This window comes from Hibiscus syriacus, unplaced genomic scaffold, assembly GCF_006381635.1.
Source record: "Hibiscus syriacus cultivar Baekdansim isolate YM2019G1 unplaced genomic scaffold, ASM638163v2 tig00111504_pilon, whole genome shotgun sequence".
In the NCBI taxonomy this organism is placed as follows: Eukaryota; Viridiplantae; Streptophyta; class Magnoliopsida; order Malvales; family Malvaceae; genus Hibiscus; species Hibiscus syriacus.
In genome coordinates, this window is record NW_024063107.1 from 181,353 (window position 1) to 199,629 (window position 18,277).

Below are 18,277 nucleotides of genomic sequence, written 5' to 3' on the forward strand. Positions count from 1 at the left end.
AGAGAACAAATTAATATTTTTAAATTTTAAATTAATATTTTATTTAAAGTTCAAAGTCACATTAGTAATATGTCTAAAATACAAGAATTATATTTAAAATTAATCATAATTATTAACGTGTCACATCAATAAATTAATGAGAATTAATGATATAATAATCTAATAACATATATAAAAAAATAAAAGTAATAAAAAATAATTTTTTCAAAAAACGAAAAACATTATCTATAGAATTTACTCTAAAAAAATATTAAACATTAAAATATACTTAATTTTATATATTCACATTATATTACATTAATTATAAAATTGATTAAACAAAATTAAACTCAATCAATAATTATTATCGTTAACTTCATTTAATGTGCCGTATTATATGTATGTATAAAAGTAATCAAAATTAAATTAAAATAATAATAAAAATATACTAATTATCAATTAATTTAACAATTTAGAATATCAGATGAAATTAATTTAAATTGTAAAAGAAAACTTTTAAAAGAAATTTTTTAGACTAAACTACATATTTAGTACTTTATTTTTTTTACTATGTTTGGATTAAGTAATTATTTCTTATCTTAAAATCATATCTAATATTATGTTTTAGTTTTATTTTGATCAGTTATCATTAAATTAAATGTTGATGTTGGTATGTCGTCATAAGATAATATAACATCATCATTGAAAAGAAATTAAAAATGACCCATCATTAGATCTGTTAATTTTTTTAACATCGGGTGATTGAAATAAAATCAAAACGTAATATTATGTATGATTTTGAAAAGAAATATTAGTTGATTGACCAAACCAGAACAGAAGTGATAGTTGGATACTAAAAATGTAATTTACCCTAAATTTTATAATATGCTTATGAAATAACAAATGGTAAAACAAAGAACAATAATGAATATATACGTATATATAAATACCCTTTCACTTTCACCATCGAAATCTCCTCCTTATATTTTACCCGAAGACAATGTCCCTTTCGGAGCTTTCATCTGTTCTTCCTTAGGGTTTGCAAAATTTTTATTATTAATAATAAAAGAATATTATTTTTATTAAGAAAAGCGGATTGCATATCACAGAAACCCCAATCTCGATCTTTTCACCCACATTCAATAAATTCAGGAAAAAAATCCAACTTTTGTTTTTTTTTTCCTTTGGCAATCCCTTTTCAGATTTGGATTTTTATTTTTCTCACTCTCAATTTAACAGTTTTTTCCCCCACAAAATTCGACCCTTTTGCCTCCATTGTTTGTTGAGTCCCAATTTTCACTTTCTGTCCGTGCAATCAAGTTAAAGGTAAGTCTTTGGTGGTATTATTGTTGCTTTATTGAGCTTTTTTATTTTATTTTCTTTATTTGCAGTGATTGAAGAAGAGATTTTTTTTTTAAAAAGGGAGTTGATTGCTGAGAAAGTTTTCTTTCCCCCTCTTTTCGTTGTTAAAAGGATTGATTCGATTAAAAAAGGCGGCTGCCAAATGTTTGCTTCCGATATGAATCCGGCGAGGGATGCCGGAAGAGTTTCCACGGCTGGCATGGTGTTGTTTCCAATTCAATTTACATGGCCATATGGTGGAAGAAGTGTCTCCGTATCCGGCTCTTTCAATGGGTGATACTTTAAATAATCTACTTCTCTTTATTTTTTTAACATGCTATTGATATGGTATTTAGGCGTATGATTAGTAATGGGATTAATGGATTATCGTTTGATATTGAAGGTGGACTGAGCTCGTGCGAATGTCACAGGTTGAAGGATGCCCCAATGTGTTTAAAGCCGTTTGTGCCGTGCCGCACGGTTCTCATGAGGTTGGTGGTTAGTTAGCTCTATAGGAATTGGACATTCAAACTTTTAGAAATATTGGTAATTTCTAACGTTGTTGCTGTGAGCCTGTGACTGTCATTTTTCTTGATTTATCCGTTTCTGACACCTATATTTGACGAATTTTCTTATATACTCATGGAGATATTACTCTCCAAGTTTGCTCCATCGAAATTGAACATACACATTTTGGAAATGTACCCGTGTTGATGCTTACACTTGAATCTGAGTAACTTCGATTTTTAATATGTTCAGTGCTCTTACATAATTGCTGTATCGCTTTTATATGTTGAAATGAGTGGATATTTAGGTTTGGGTGACTTTATTTGATTGTTTGTGTTGGTTCTTACATGTAGTACAAGTTTCTTGTCGATGGTGAATGGCGACATGATGAACAACAACCTTATAGGACCAGCAAATATGGAGTGGTCAACACTTTTGACACCCGACCTGTACCTGCAGAGGTCATCCCTCAGGTACAACCTCATTCAGAGGTCCTTAATAACATGCAAGTGGTTAACAGTGTCATGGTATAGATTGATACATAACATTTTCCTGAAGTATTTTTTGTTCTTTAGCCTAGTTTTGAGATGGATGTTGAAAATTTGACCTAGTTTGGCATAAGTTTGCAGTCAAATGCAATTCTAATCACAATGTCAAATGGACACTAATGATTTGGTATTTTTTTTATATATCGATTTAACTCTTCAGAGATTAGATGGGCATTGCCAACACTGTAGTATTTTCTGTTTTAGTGCTTTCATTTTAGTTCTTAATGCATGCTCAGTACGTACTTAACCTATTTATTTTTTCATATATTGTTTCCTTTTACTTTCTCATGTAAGTGGATTTTGATACCTTTTTGCAATGCCAGCAGCAACTTTCTGCAGTTATATTAAATCAAATAATGCCTAGGATTTCAGAAGAGGATGTACAGGCCGCCCGCAGTCAAATCTCTGCATTCTTGGCAGCACATACGGCTTATGAGTTACTTCCTGAGTCAGGCAAGGTTTGGATGCATTCCCATTGTCCCTCCTCCATGATATTCATGATTCTCTGCATGTTACTTCCAGTTTGCTAATTAGACAGATCTTCCCTGCAGGTTGTTGCCTTGGCCGTTGATTTGCCCGTAAAACAAGCATTTCATATTCTGGCTGAGCAGGTATCTGTTTGGTTCACCCAGAGAGTAGAGTTTAGTTATTATTTTCGGGATATCTGTGCGTTCCTGATCTTTTTGTTGGTTAAGATACATGTTCCCAAAGATAGAGAGGAAATGTCTACTTTTCCTTTGCTAATCATTGCTTCTTATAGCCTTTTCTAGCTGTAGATGTATCTAGATTTCTCCATGGACATTACTTGCATTCTTGGTAACATTCATGCCTATTTGATTGTTGCTGATAAAGAGCTTGTATATATATCTTTTTCTGAGTCGAGCTGTTTTCAGGGCATCCCTGTGGCTCCGCTTTGGGACTTCAGCAAGGGGAAGTTTGTTGGAGTTATTAGTGCTTCGGATTTTATTTTGATTCTGAGAGAGGTATGTTTATAATGCTAAATCAAGTGTTGTTTGGGCTCGGAAAGTTTCTTAATATTAAAATAAATAATAGTCTGATATTTTGATATATATTTTTGGTGTATTTCACCGACTGCATACTCATTTTGTTATGCAGCTTGGAAATCATGGATCAAATTTGACAGAGGAAGAGCTTGAAACACACACTATTTCTGCCTGGAAAGAAGGAAAGGCATACTTGAATGGGCAAGTTGATGGGCACGGAAGACCAATTCCAAGACAAATCATCTTTGTCAGTTTTTTAATGCTTTTCCATGGATAATAACTTAAGAAAGATGTTTTTTTGCACTTGCATGCGTATTGTCTGTCTGTTTGTACGGATGAAGCGAGTTGTTTATCCATTCATGTTTTTCTGTTTGTGTCATGGACATAGTATAGACATGCATACATTATCCAGGCGAAGTGTGAGTCAAGATCTGGATGGTGACCACTATATCTAGATATCTGTTTTGTTATGATGTCTTGCCGGAACCTTATTTCTGCTCAACTTCCAATGCGGATGTAGTGCATTTTTACGAATCATATCCAGCAAGAAAACAACTTCATGCCTTTCTGCCTCATCTCTTATTTCCGTTGTGCCATGCCATTTGTGAGGGGCGTTATCGAGTGGTGTTATTGACCCTCTTGTTGGTCATGCAGGCTGGGCCAAGTGATAATTTGAAGGATTTAGCTTTGAAATTTATGCAAAATGGAGTTGCCACGGATTCCTGTCATCCATTCATCCTCTGAAGATGGTTCATTGCCCCAATTATTGCATCTTGCATCCCTTTCTGGAATACTAAAATGTGCGTTTTTTAATAATGTTGTCAACTAACAATTTTTTTCTCTTTATTTGTTGAGAAGTAAATGGCTTCTTTCTCCCTAACCAATGGGGTTTGATTTCTAGGTGTATGCAGGTATTTTAGACATGGTTCTGGCTCCTTTCCCATGCTACAATTACCAATTTGTGCTATCCCTTTGGGTACATGGGTTCCGAGAATTGGAGAATCCAACTGCCGTCCATTTGCGATGCTAAAACCTAATGCTTCTCTTAGATCAGCCTTAAATATGCTAGTTCAAGGTATGGTTTATGTTTTGTCAACATTTTATGGATGTATAAGAGTGAATAAGGAGAACTAGGTTAGGTTTAGTTCCTCTAGGGGGCACCTCAAATTTATAAGACATTCTTCTATTTTTGTGTTATATATTGTTATGATAAGATTTTGCTGTTTTTCTTCTCAGCTCGAGTAAGTTCAATACCTATAGTTGACGATAACGACTCATTAGTGGACATATATTCCCGGAGGTAAGATATCATTCTTGATTGGTCATCTTTCTAGAATGCAAAACTTACAACCAGCTTGGATTGAAGGTGATTGCCGTTCATAATATTATTTTCAGTGACATAACAGCTTTGGCAAAAGGCAGAGCTTATACACATAATCTAAATGACATGACTGTTTATCAGGTAACTGTTTTAACTTTGGTCTTTTTCCTTTTCTCTTGTTTATGGCTTTGGATGTGTTGACGAAATTTGAGAGCAAGAATGGATATAATGTGGGGCATGCAAGGACTTTGACCCCCTTGCTCCTTCAATTACCCCAAATTTCTAATTTGATCTTCTTTTGTCTCGGCCACCTATGTTGTTTTGATTCTTCATTTTCCTCTAGGTATCCATGTCTGACATTAATTTCTAACATATATTCAGGCATGGATATGAGGGTATAATTTTCTAAACATACAAGAAGGTTTAGAAAAAGTTGAGCATGTCCCTGTCTGGTTACATACCCATATCTGCATTCACCTCAGTGCCCGAATAGCATGGATGATCCTACTAGTTGGAATCTGCTGATCCTAACTAGTTGGAAACTGATCATTTTTGTATACTGCGGAAAACTTGTTCTGTAATCCTTTTTCTCTATTTATTCATTAGGCGTTGCAATTGGGACAAGATTCCAGCTCTCCTTTTGAGATGAGAAGTCAAAGATGTCTGATGTGTTTGCGTACCGATACATTGCTTAAAGTGATGGAACAATTGGCAAACCCTGGTAACTCTCTCTTAAACTCCATCACGTGTTTTTCATTTTGATCGAGTGTTGCAATCTATTCTGCGATAAATCGTGTGGTACATATGTGAAAATGTATTGGCATATGATGTTATTTTCCGATGACCTGATTTTCAGGTGTCAGACGGATTGTCATCGTGGAAGCTGGAAGTAATCGTGTAGAAGGCATTATCTCGCTGACCGATGTTTTCAGGTTCTTGCTTGGTTAATCCGAAATATTCAGATGAAATATGTAGGTGGGGTGAGGTTTTGCAGTGGCATTTGGACCCCTATCCATGTTTTGAAGGTGCAATTCTGAGCCCCCCATTGTCCCGAAGTGACTGCAATACCTCACACCGGCGAATCAAATCTTAGTCGAACCAAAATCTTATTCAACCATTGGAATGACACCTATTGCTTTTTTGCCTGCACAATTATTATTTCTATTTTTTAGAACTGTAGGGGCATCATTTGTAAATTTTAAGATGATTTTCATATTTTTTCTGCGAAATTTGTTCATCTATCATTCCCTTGACAAACCAATTGTTTCACCATGGTAGGTAGATGGCCATAATCTGCTGTGAGAAATACATGACTTGTAATTGTTTTTAGTTTATTGTTGTCTTCAAAGTTACAAGTAAATATTTCGAGAGGAGATATAACTTTACTGAATTATTTATCGAATGCTTTGTTACTCGTGTTTGATATGTATGTCCGACACCACCTCGAGCTAGGAATGCTTTGTTACTCGTGTTTGATATGTGTGTCCGACACCACGTCGAGTTTGAGGAATGCTTTGTTACTCGTGTTCGATTCGTGTGTCCGACACCAACCGAGCTCGAGTTACGTGTTTGATACGTGTGTCCGACACCATCTACGTTCGAGTAATGCGAGTATCGGGCTTAGATTCTGTTTTCTTATTCTCTCAATGTGCATTGCTGCTACAAAGTATAATGTTGGCATTACTCGCCCATGTTTAAGCCGAAACAAGCGTAGCATGAGTATGCGTCTGTAATGTTGCATTACTCGTCTACTTCAAAGATATTATCATTTTTGGACCTTTTATTGTTTTTTCAGTCAATTTGGTCCAACTTCTTTATTGTTGTTAATTTTACCCCTAGATAGTTTTCCGTAAAATAATGATGATGTGGCCCAATTAAATTCCATCCCATGTAAAAAAGTTAAAAGAATATTTATCATACATTTTTTATTGAAAAATGTCAGAGGGTAATGAATTGAAAATTAAGAGGTCAAATTGACAAAAAGGATAATGAAAAGGACTAAAATATAATATTCAATGAAGTAGGACTATCTTAAATATTAAGCCTGTGAAATAAAATACCAAATCATATATTTTGGTCATAAGCAAATATACAATGGAGAATGATAATATATTCCTCCTTCCCTTTCCAAACCCAGGTTAGGGTTAGGGTTTCTTTCTAATCTTGAATTTGGTTCAAAATCCTTCTTCTTTTCTGAGTTGTAATTAGAATTGCAGATTGGCTCATCCAGGAGGACCTTTAACAACTAATAAAGCAGCTGCTTTGGCTAAATTCCTCGAAAGGAAACTCCAAGATCCCAACGGCTTGAATTCAATCAACCCCCAACTTCTTGAATCGGCTGTCAATAACGCTAAAACTACCGTCTTTCAAAGTACCTTTTCTTCTGGCTTTTACCTTTCTACTTTCTATCTTAACTTGGGCTTTTTTTTACATGATTTTTTTTGGAATATTTGCTGAAATTTGCATGAAAGATTTGACCTTGGTTCTTTGAAAATTATTCATGTGCTGAAATTTGCCCTGATTTTGGTTTGTTTTAACTGTTAAATGGACTTGGATTTGGTTTTAATTATGTTTCTTTAGATATTTGAAGGGGAAGAACAAGGTGTTGGATTGGTTGATTTGAGAAAAGAATGGAAGAGAGTACAAATTGGGAATGCTTGAGCTCATAGCTCACACAATCACAATTTGTTAACTTCTATATGGGAATTTGATTGCCCGGACTTATGAGTATCGGATATGGGTATATGTTCAACACGAGTATACGCAAAGATTTCCAGAGTTCTTTTACATATCTTGAGGATTTAAAAGACAATGAGTGAAATAGGAGAGAGTAAACGATTGATGTAATTTACCCATGTTAAACAAAATGGGAAAGGCTGAGTTTTTTACTGGTTAATTTGACAATAACTGATACATGTATCTTTTTTTTATTCATATTAAAAGGGTCAAAAAGGACTAAATAAAAAAAATGGATAAGAGTGTTGAGAGTTTTTACAGCAATGGAGAAATTACAACATACCTGGTGGTTTTCATGCAGGGTCCAATGCAAATATTTGATTCCTAATAATTCCCATACACTTTTGTATCTCTGTGTAAATTGGTAGATTCTGTGAACAAAATGGCTTCAAACTCGAAACAGCTGAATCTAGCACTTCTGCAACATCTCCTGATGGAAACTGTCTTTCTGTACATTTCTGCATATTTGGGGACGGGAGTGAGATGATCGGAATCGGACTTTGTATCGACAAAAATGTAATTTACTCGCGTATTAAAGAATGCTTTGTTGGATTTTTACTGCAATCGGATGATTAAAGCCCTACCATTATAGCGAAGAGAAAAATGTTTCTGCTAAGAACCGCCAACACGGAGTCATTCGGGTAATTACCTGTGTATCATTGGCAAGGTGGCTACGCATTGTGAAATGAGGTCTGAAGGGATTCTGAGTTCGTCTTGGTCGGACAAAGTTTGCAGCTTCATCTCGGGTATATGACTAGTTGCGGAAGGATACGACGGATGATCGTGACTGCGGATTGAGTCTGTTGGGGCAGCAGACCTCGGCACAGGCACGCTAAACTCGTCCAGTGAAAGCTGGTTATTTACAAAATCTATCGCCTCCTCAATCACCTCAATGCTTTCCCCCCTCTTCGCAAAGATGACGTAGCCTGAGATAGTAATCGAAATTTGATCAGAACGTGTCCATCCTACAAATGCAATGAAAACATTCTACTAAAATAGAGGCAAGCTCTGCCCCCAAAGAACACGTTAATATGATTTACAACGTTGCGTGATGCTATCTCTACGGTTTAGCTCGAGGATTGCTGTGTCCTTGTATTTTACTTCGGGCCTTTTCACAAACGGCTCGTTGGTTTTAGACAGATGATTTGATGTATATATAAAAGACCATACGAAAAGTTCCAATGATATGGACAATATTCAAAACGCTTGGAAGCTAAGAAGGGGCAAAAAGTTTAGACACGAACAAAGTGGATATATAACAGCGCAATGCCGTTTTTTACCTGCACAGCTGCATCAACCATTGACCGAGCTTTCCTTTTTGAACTTTCAACAATTTCAGCTGCATGGGATACTGATTCTTGGACATGATGCATAGCATGACCGAAAGAGCTCAAATGAGAGCCCTGCTCACCACCAATTTTAGCCAAGGGCTTCAGCAACTTACCCGAGGAGGCCCCTTGATATGTATTACGTTGCCTCAAGCAAAACAAAGCGGAATAAACCTACATGCAGAAGTTAGGATGAAATGGTAAATGACACTAGTGTAGAGATTTAAAGGAAAACAACTTTACTGGCGTCTCATGCCTGTTCATTGACTTCATTTAACTGTAAGAGAACGTCAGCATATTGCTTCTTGAAAGAATCTGAATTCTTCAGGTAGTTGTCTCCACCTTTCTGGTTTTCCAACACCTCATCATTCATACGTCGCAGTTCAGACACCACGGCCTCCTGCAAATGCTAACACCTCATCAATTTTACGTCACAGTTCACTTCTCTCACATTACTGAACAAAATGATTTCAACAAGATTCTACGTCCGCCTCAGATAAATAATAGTACAATAGACATGGAACTTAAATTACACAACATTGACGCCTCAACATCGCAGAAAAGCATCAATTTGGAGGTAAGAGAGGTTAAAATACACCATTTTATTAAAAGGGTCGAAACAAGAAGGAAAAAAGAATATGCCCACGTATTAGAAGTATGCAGCATAAACTGCACAAGACTAATATGAACTTAAAAAATAGAAAGGGAGATAGAATGGTTAGCCCATGGATTAAGTTTAATGCATAACAGGTAATAGGAACCTTTTTGTCAAGAGCACGAGTCAACTGAGAAAGAGCTTCAACATCAGCCTCCCTAGACTGCGCCAGCAACAGGGCAGAAGGCTGAGAATTCATTGCTTGTTGACTATAAACAGTTTCAGCAGGCCCAGTTTTAAGTTGTAAATTAGGACTTGATGAATCAACCTGGCCAAAGCAATTTATTATTACATTAGATAGCAGTTTTTCTGATTCTATATTGTTTTGCATATCAAAACTTTTAGCTATAATCAATCTAGAATTGATTATATTTGATATAGGCAAAGTGAGATATGTTTTGCAGTCATAACTTAACTGGTTGTGACAAATTGCCAACACCGAAAGTTGATGGGGAAGTACGAGAGGGACTAGCATTCTCCAGGCTATCACATTGCATAAATTTGATGTTCTCTTCCATCTTGCTTTCTTCTGACTGGCCATTCATTTTGAGCTCATTGTGGTTCTCAACAAGTCTACGGATTCCAGCATTTTGTCTCAAAAGGTAAGCAGGTAAATTTTCCAAAGGATTTAAAGGCATACAATCAATATCCTGCAATAGAAAACATTATACTCATAAAAGTTGAAAGGAAAGAAGGACAAAGTATAATGGGAACAAGCTAAGTAAATTTAGAAAAAGGCAGAGAATTATATAGTAAACACAAATAACCAAAGGGGTATAAGTACATCAACTTGTGTATTTAGACAGAAAAGATCTAAGGAACCACCCAAAGCCTCAGCCAGTCATTAATCCATCAGGCTGAGGGTGTAATGATGATAGTCTACATCAGCAGTTCAGGCTGAGGGTGTAATGATGAAGCAACCCTATAAAATAGAAAGTTACCATGAAAATTCCACTCCTAGCTAAGGGTTGTCAAACTGAATTCGGTATCTACCATAATCAACACTTAACACACTTCCATCATGAATCTCCCAAGTTTTTGGATGAATGGCAATGACCCGTTGTCCAACTGATAGAGGTCGAGCTAAATCAGTTGGAAGTCCTTCACCAATTCCGGCACGGAGTTCAGTATAATGCCTTCTAACTGATTCTCGGTATTGATTAAGCTTCTCCCTTTCTTCTTTTAAAAATTGCTCGGAAAATCGCCGTGGTTTGCCAAGGGAACTGCATCAAGGTGATATTGTATAAGTAGAGCACCACAATGAAAAACCTTACAAAGATTCCAAAGTAGAAAGTTATACCTTCGTATTACACCCCATTCAACACGAGTTAATCTAGGAATATGCCCTAATCCTACATGATCCAAATACTCCACAAACTCCCGTTTAGCAAACCATGGGTAATCAATTGTACTATAGAACCATTCAAAGATACACCATCTCCGTGCTAGGTATGAATTTAGGAAGTTGCAAAGCTTTTCCTGTCATACAGAATACACATATACATGAAGAAAAAACCCAATATATAGAAACTCAAGTTCACAGTAGTTGAAGTAAATAGTGTTAACTTCAGATTGAGTGCTCTGTCATGGAATAACGTGGCTGGCACACTAGTTTTTCCCTTTACAATATTATCAGACTGTATATCCTTCCTAATTGCTGGTTTCTGTGCATCCATCTTTCGCTTACTCCTGACTTTTGTTGGTAGATTGACCTGGTTAACAGATGAAACATGTATAGTAGATGGACCTGAACTGTTCAAGCCCCATACTTTATCTGTACTAGAGGATGCATGTTCTGGAGGTCTCAAAGATTTCCCTTGCTTAGGATGCCCAATATTATTAGACCGTTTACCTTTGCTCAGAAGATTCTTTACCCGATCGGAAACCTAAAAATGCAGATAAAAATAGCAATATCAACAAACAGTAATATGCGATGAACGAAAGAACATGAAGCTAACATATGAATTTATGTATTTTTCTACGCGAACAAATTGGTAGATATTTAACTCAAATTGGTAGACCTCAAATGCAATGGTTGAAAGAGGGAGGAAAAAAACAATTACTAAACAGGCTAGACATCTATACCAACATAGAGTGCCCTTGGCAAACCCACATCTCAGTTGAAATTAAACTGAGTTGATCATTTACTTATTTCATAAATTTAGGGCTAAAATAGACATTCTTCCTGAATGGTCTCCATCATCAACTCAAAACTTTACCAATTTATTCATTTCCTCCAGGCTTCATGTTGAAAGGACTATTCCTTTCCAATTTATCCCCCCATCATCTTCACTTAGTAAATGACTTATTTAATACTTCCATAACATTCTCTTGTAACATTTATTACTATATTGCTTATTCTGTTTTCCCTTCAAACTCAAGCTGTAGGCGCCACATATTATTGTGAGCCATCTTAACTCTTTGAAGCTGAACAAGTGAAAAATACAGACCTCGATGTTTGGAGATTCACCCAACTGAGAATCATCATCGTTTTCATCTTTTGGAATCTGCGACTAGAGTGCAAATTGCATATGGTCATTGTTTCATGTTATAAACCCAATGGAATTTTCTTTTCCAAACAAATTCAATAAAAAGTAAAGAATTTTCCTACAAAAATAAAAACAACCAAACAAATATCATCAACTCTTACTTTATAAGGTGAGGATTTCTGTCTTCTTTTCTGCATTCCAACATTACCCGGATGTGTTTCTTCCTTTGCTTCTGCAGTAGCACGAACATCATGACCAGAATTTTTTCCATGTCTAGATGTTCTGGAGGCATTGCCTTTCGCTCCAGGAACAGGATGATTTCCTTTCAGTTTAGTCTTCTCAACTTCATTTTTGTCTTCCTTAAACTGCACAGATGATTCTGACACAGAAAAAAAAACAGGTGGGATATGACATTACATAAACACATCCAAACAGAGAGATATTCAAAAGTTTGACTCAACAAGAAGGGGCATATGGTGGAAGTTCAAACTAGAGAGAACAAATGGAAATCTTATGTTCAAAATTAGAATAGGTTTTTATATTTTTCTAAGATCACAAACTTGCATTTAAATGAAAAGATTATCTGGAGAATGAAAATATCATTTGAAAATCTTACTTGAGTCACACCTACAATCCTGGAAGAAAAAATACGTTTGGCTACAAGATACTGCTTATAAATGACCCAAGTTGACCACTCAAATCTTCTAAGTTATAATATTTCTCTTGCAGGTATTGTTTAATTACGTTACTCACTTCAACTCAGATCTATAAAGTATGCCCGAGCTGAATCTGGCAAAAACAAGGTAGCAACTCAGGATTACTAAATAGACAGAATCTGCAAACTTGGTATTCACTAGCTGTTAGCTATAGAGGTTATCACATGCATAAAAATAATGGAACAAGACACACTGCAAATTCAATCTAATAGCTTGGTGTTTCATTAGATGCATTAATTGTCAGTTGTTGGACTAAACTGCAAGATAGACAATTCTTTAACAAGCCATGTATGCATCTAACAAGGCCCATTATTTAAAAGTTTCTGTTTATTGATCTGTATCTTACCGGTGTCAGGGGCAGTCTCTGGCATCATCAAGGACAGATCTGCTAGAGTCTGCAGGGCATCAAAGGAAGTGTCTTCTACTACAATATAAAATAAAATAAGAGTCAAACACAATTCATGAAACAAGACATAGAGTTCCAAAGATTAAAATAAACAGTAAGGTTAAAGCCGAAGCACGCTTAAATAAATTCACAATGAGAATCCGGGAAAAAATGATCAAGTACGATTAATAGTATAACAAGGTTTTGACAAAATTGTCTTTGAATGTTGCAAGGAAATCAATGTGGATATGGGTGTAGAAAATTGTTTTTTCTAAGAAACAAGACTGAGAAAAATATTTTCTGAGAGAAACAAACCATCATTCAATCTCCAGATAACATAGGAACAAGAAGCATAACCATCATACTTAAAACAAATCAGCAATAATAAAAGTCAAAAGAAAACAGGGGAAGAATAATTTTCTTAAAGGCAAAAATTATCATACCTTCAAACAACACCTTTTTACTTCTTTTCCTTGGACCCTTAATCAAGGCTCTAGAAGTTTTGGCATCCGCAACCTCAGCATTGAACTTTCCCTTGAAATCACATAATTGTTGTCCTTCTTCAGTCCCACTACAGGCTTCTTTTGTGTCTTCCAAATGGTTATTTACACTTTCCTCAACCTCCGGCTTCCTTCTAAGGTATCTTTTACCCTTCTGATGAACTTCAACAGTACCAGTGCCTTCTATAATCCTGGAATAGTTTTTGTCTCTAGCATAATCTGCATAATCTGCTTCAGTGCTTCCTAAGCTTAATTCACAAGCATCCTCATCCACTTCACTACCATGAATCTTGGCACTAGTAGTTTCTGAGTCAGCATTCTGAAGAAAGACATCAATTAACCTCAATATGTGATAAAGTAGTGAGGAAGCATTGGGAACATCAAACAAAAATATATTACCATCCTTTCACTGTTGATGACAAGTGATGGTGTCTCTGCTTTTCTATTTGGTGTCCGAGAAACTTGGGGAGAGCCACCCCTTTGTGATGCTTCCGTCAATGCCAGTGCTACCTCATGAGCAACATCATCATCAACAGAATCCTCCTTTAGTTTCATTCCTTGCCGAATAAGTGAAAAATACCTTTCCGCTTTGCTTTTGTCATGAGAAAAAGAAATAGGAACATGGGGAGTCCTTTTTCCAACAGCACGGGGCCTACTTTCTGAATTAATTGAGCAAAACAAGTAAAAACTACTAGTAAGAAACAAGTACAGCAGTCTAATATTAAGATTAAGAGATTAAATTTCAAAGCATCATATCCATTGCTGAAAAAGTAGAGCTTTAGTACACTAGCCTAATTTCTTCTTCTAAATCCAAAATGCAAATACCGCCTCAACAATGACATGCAACTTGATGCATATGAATGAAATTTCAATAGATCTGGAAGCGACTTAGTCTTATCTAAACTTTTAGAAGGCTGGTCTCGAAGTTTTCCCCTGCTAGGCTTCTGAGGTTTCCGAGAAACTCCCATGCCCTCATTACTTTCTTGTTCACTGTCACTTCCTCCCTGCCATCTCACAATCCAGAAACTTCAGTTCCATAAAAGCCATACCGAAAATATTATACCTTTAAAATATTATATTTCCTAACTTCATTTCCATAATCGGTTGCATTCCCTAGATGCATCCATGCTCCATTGATAGAATCCAAAATCCCAGACTATAAAGTACAATCCAGTCAACTAAAGAGCTGGACAAGTATACCATTGGGAAATAAGAAACTATACCAATGTCACAAAGGTGACAGACAGAGGACTAAATAGTCAAAGTTGCAGAGCATAAGTCCAAATCTATTAAAAAAAACTCAGATCCATGCAAATTATGAATAACCACGCCAGGACGGCCAGGTTAAATTAGACACTCACCATAACAGAATAATGATCAGTCATCATTGCTATCAGTCCAACCATCGTAGCAGTGCCCTCAGGAAGAAATAAGTAGGCCTGAAAATATGGTGAAATTTTTATTCTTGAGTTTAACTTAAAAACATCCAAGCAATTTCATGATATTGTCAGTCACACATGATTAAGATGAAAATAGCATCCATTCATTAGTAGATAGTAATGCTATTTAAGACAAAATGTGTCAAATGTGATGTGTAACTTCAGTATTTGTGTCAGAAGAGAGAGCTTATTGATGATGGTTAGATGGCAATATGGAAAAGCTAATGCAACTCAAATGTCTTGTACTTGAGAGCTAAAAAGGGAACGAAAAAAATATTGTTGAAAAGAAGAGTACAGGCATAAGGCAAAGAAGTACCACAAAATAAAGAAAAATATACATATATGAGTATTATGATACTCAAATGATGCTTACCCTGTTCATAGTGTAAAGTGCTTCAACCATTTGCACGGATCGATTGCGTATCATAGTAGCAACCTAGAAAACCAAAAGAAGCAAAAGCTGAAATGGTAAAACCACAACAACCAAAAGCCAGAAGTCCCAACTACATGACCATAAAAGCAACTGTATGAAGTAGATTTTTTAATTATATATATATAGAGAAAATTAGAGTAGAAATACCTAGAACATGTGCCATCTAAACAAAGTATAATCACAAGTCAACAAACAATAAAGAAACCCAGTAAATTAATCACAACTAACCTTCTTCCAATCATTTCCATACTTACGATATGCTTCATAGAAACGCTCAAGCTCTTTCTTGGTCCAGTGAGGCCCTAACATGTCAGATAACTTCCTTTTCTGCACATAAGACATTAACATTATAAAAATAACTTATACCAGATTAAAGTTTTTCACACGTCATTTTTGATGGTGTACAAAGATCTAAACAAAATATTAAAGAAATATATTGACATGCAAAGTAAACCTCTTCCTTTTATTATCTGATTGGCACTTGGTTAGAGTGTATGGTTATTCTCTGGTTTTCTAAATCCCATCTAGCAATGGTACCAGATCTATAGACACTAGACAAAAAGGAAATTTGAATTGCAAACCTCACAGTGGCAACTCTTAAACTTCCGGTAAGTGGTTGATTCTTCTACGAACAATACTTAATAGTTCACAGTTGATAACATCTTAACAAAACAACTTAATCAAATCCTCCTTGTACTCAAAACTAATTTAAAGTTTGCAACCAAATGAGCTTAAATCAAAACATATAAAAGGTGGAAACTCATCAAGGTCGACCAGTAATAAATAAACTAAATCCAGAACTGATTACAAAAAGTCTCAAAGAAAACAACTCCAAGAACAGTATATGGTAAAAAAATGTAATCAAACAAGAAGAAGAATGAGCAAAAAAATCTTAATCCATTTAACCTAACGAAATGAAAGAATAGAAAATAAAAAGATAAATGCATCAAAACAAAAATATTTCAAAAACTAATCAAGAACTCACCCGTTTGCCACTTCTCTTGGAACTACTAACTCCATCTTTACTAGAAGCAACTTCATTAACATAAGAGAACTTCTTATTTACACTTTTAGATTTCCTAGACGGAGCCATGCGGGGACTTCCTCAACTACCTGAAACATAGTAAAAAATCGGAACAACTAATTACTGAATCAATTTCCAGAATCGAAATACAAAGTTATCTCAACCTTTTTTCCTGCATAAAAATAAAGAATAAAAACGAAAGATCTTAAATAAAATATTCAATATGAATTTCAAATTTGACCTCACAAAAAATTCATTTCTAGCTATAAAAAGAAAAGCGAAGGAAATAAAAAACTCAAGCTTTGTCAAAAACGAAGAATCCATACTCTACGAAAGTAAAAATCAATAAACAATAAAATTACAGAAGAAGACAGTTCTAGAGATCAGGTCAGCTATGCTTACTTAATCAAAGCACCACCGCGATTAAGTGATGTTTGGTTCACAGGTCACCGAGAAAGAGGAAGAAAAAACACTGGAAAGGAAAAAAATTAGCAGTTCAAAAACAAAAAGTTATCACCAGTTACACCAAAAAAAACTCACTCAATTCACTGTCTTCAATTAAAACTAAAAAATGAAAGAAAAAATAAGTGTTTCTTTAGGAAACCAAATCGAGAAGAAGAAATCGAAATAGATAAAAGTAATTTCAAAAACGGAAACGAAAAAGCTTACCATGTACCGATCGAGAACATTGAAGAAAAACATATATATGAAGAAGATGAAGAAGCGATCAAGTAAAACGCGAGCTTCTTCTCCGATGAGCAATTTTTTTTGTCTATTTTCCCGTTAATTTTTGAGGTTTATGATTGGAATTTGAAGATTGAATAGGAAAGGAGATAAAGAAGAAAAATGGGAGAATTTGGGGATATAATCGCGAAACTTCAAAAAGAAAAAATTAAAAAGAAAAGGCATAATTAAAATATTAGTACTCAATGTTTGCACAAATTATTAATTTGCCTCTATTCTTTTGTTAGAGCAATTTAACCCAACGTTTCAATTTTTTGGTCAAAACAGTTCCTGTCGGATGAAAATAGTTAGTTAACCGATAATCAATATGTGTTATTGATATGACATTTTTACATGTATTTAATTGATGGCATGACATGTGTCAAAATACTCAAAGTTATAATGTCGCATACGTTATATCACCTAAAGTAATGTTTTTAAAGCACTTTAACCCAACGTTTCAATTTTTAGTCAAAATAATTCCTGATGGATGAAAATAGTTAGTTGACTGATAATTAATACGTATTATTGATATGACATTTTCACATGTATTTAATTGATAGCATGACACGTGTCAAAACACTCAAAGTTATAATGTCGCATACGTTATATCACCTAAAGTGACGTTGTGACATGTACTACATCATAAATTAAATATATATAAAAATATCACATCAGTTATATGTGTTGATCGTTATTCGACTATCGATTTTTATACGACGATAATTTTATCATATATATACAAACGTTAATACTATTTTTATCAATTGAAAATGGCTTAATGCAAAACCCTTTTTCATTGGTTCTCGGTTTATTATTATTATTAGGGTGAAACAAACAAATGGTCACTAAAGTATACTAACACGATTTTTATAGTCATTGAATTTTAAAAAAATATAAATGGTCACTAAAATTCTCAAATGATTACAAAATGGTCATTAAATTCTACCAAATTGTTGTAAAATGATACTTGAAAATATCAAAACATTATAAAATATTTTTTTAAAAATTTTATATTTGTTGTTGTATTAAATTAGTTATGTTTTAACTTACATTGAATCAATATTTTTACCTCTAATAATATTTACTTGTTTTTCAACTCGACACATTTTTTTGGGGGTAAGAAAGACCCCTAATGTTTAGGTTTAT

General features: G+C 34.8%; 2 pseudogenes; one reads left to right on the forward strand and one right to left on the reverse strand.

Annotated features, from left to right (window-relative positions):
• Positions 1-1,368: 1,368 nt before the first annotated feature.
• LOC120164062 lies at positions 1,369-5,898 on the forward strand (annotated as a pseudogene).
• A 1,714-nt stretch (positions 5,899-7,612) lies between these two features.
• On the reverse strand, positions 7,613-17,272 carry LOC120164088 (annotated as a pseudogene).
• Between the last annotated feature and the right edge of the window lie 1,005 nt (positions 17,273-18,277).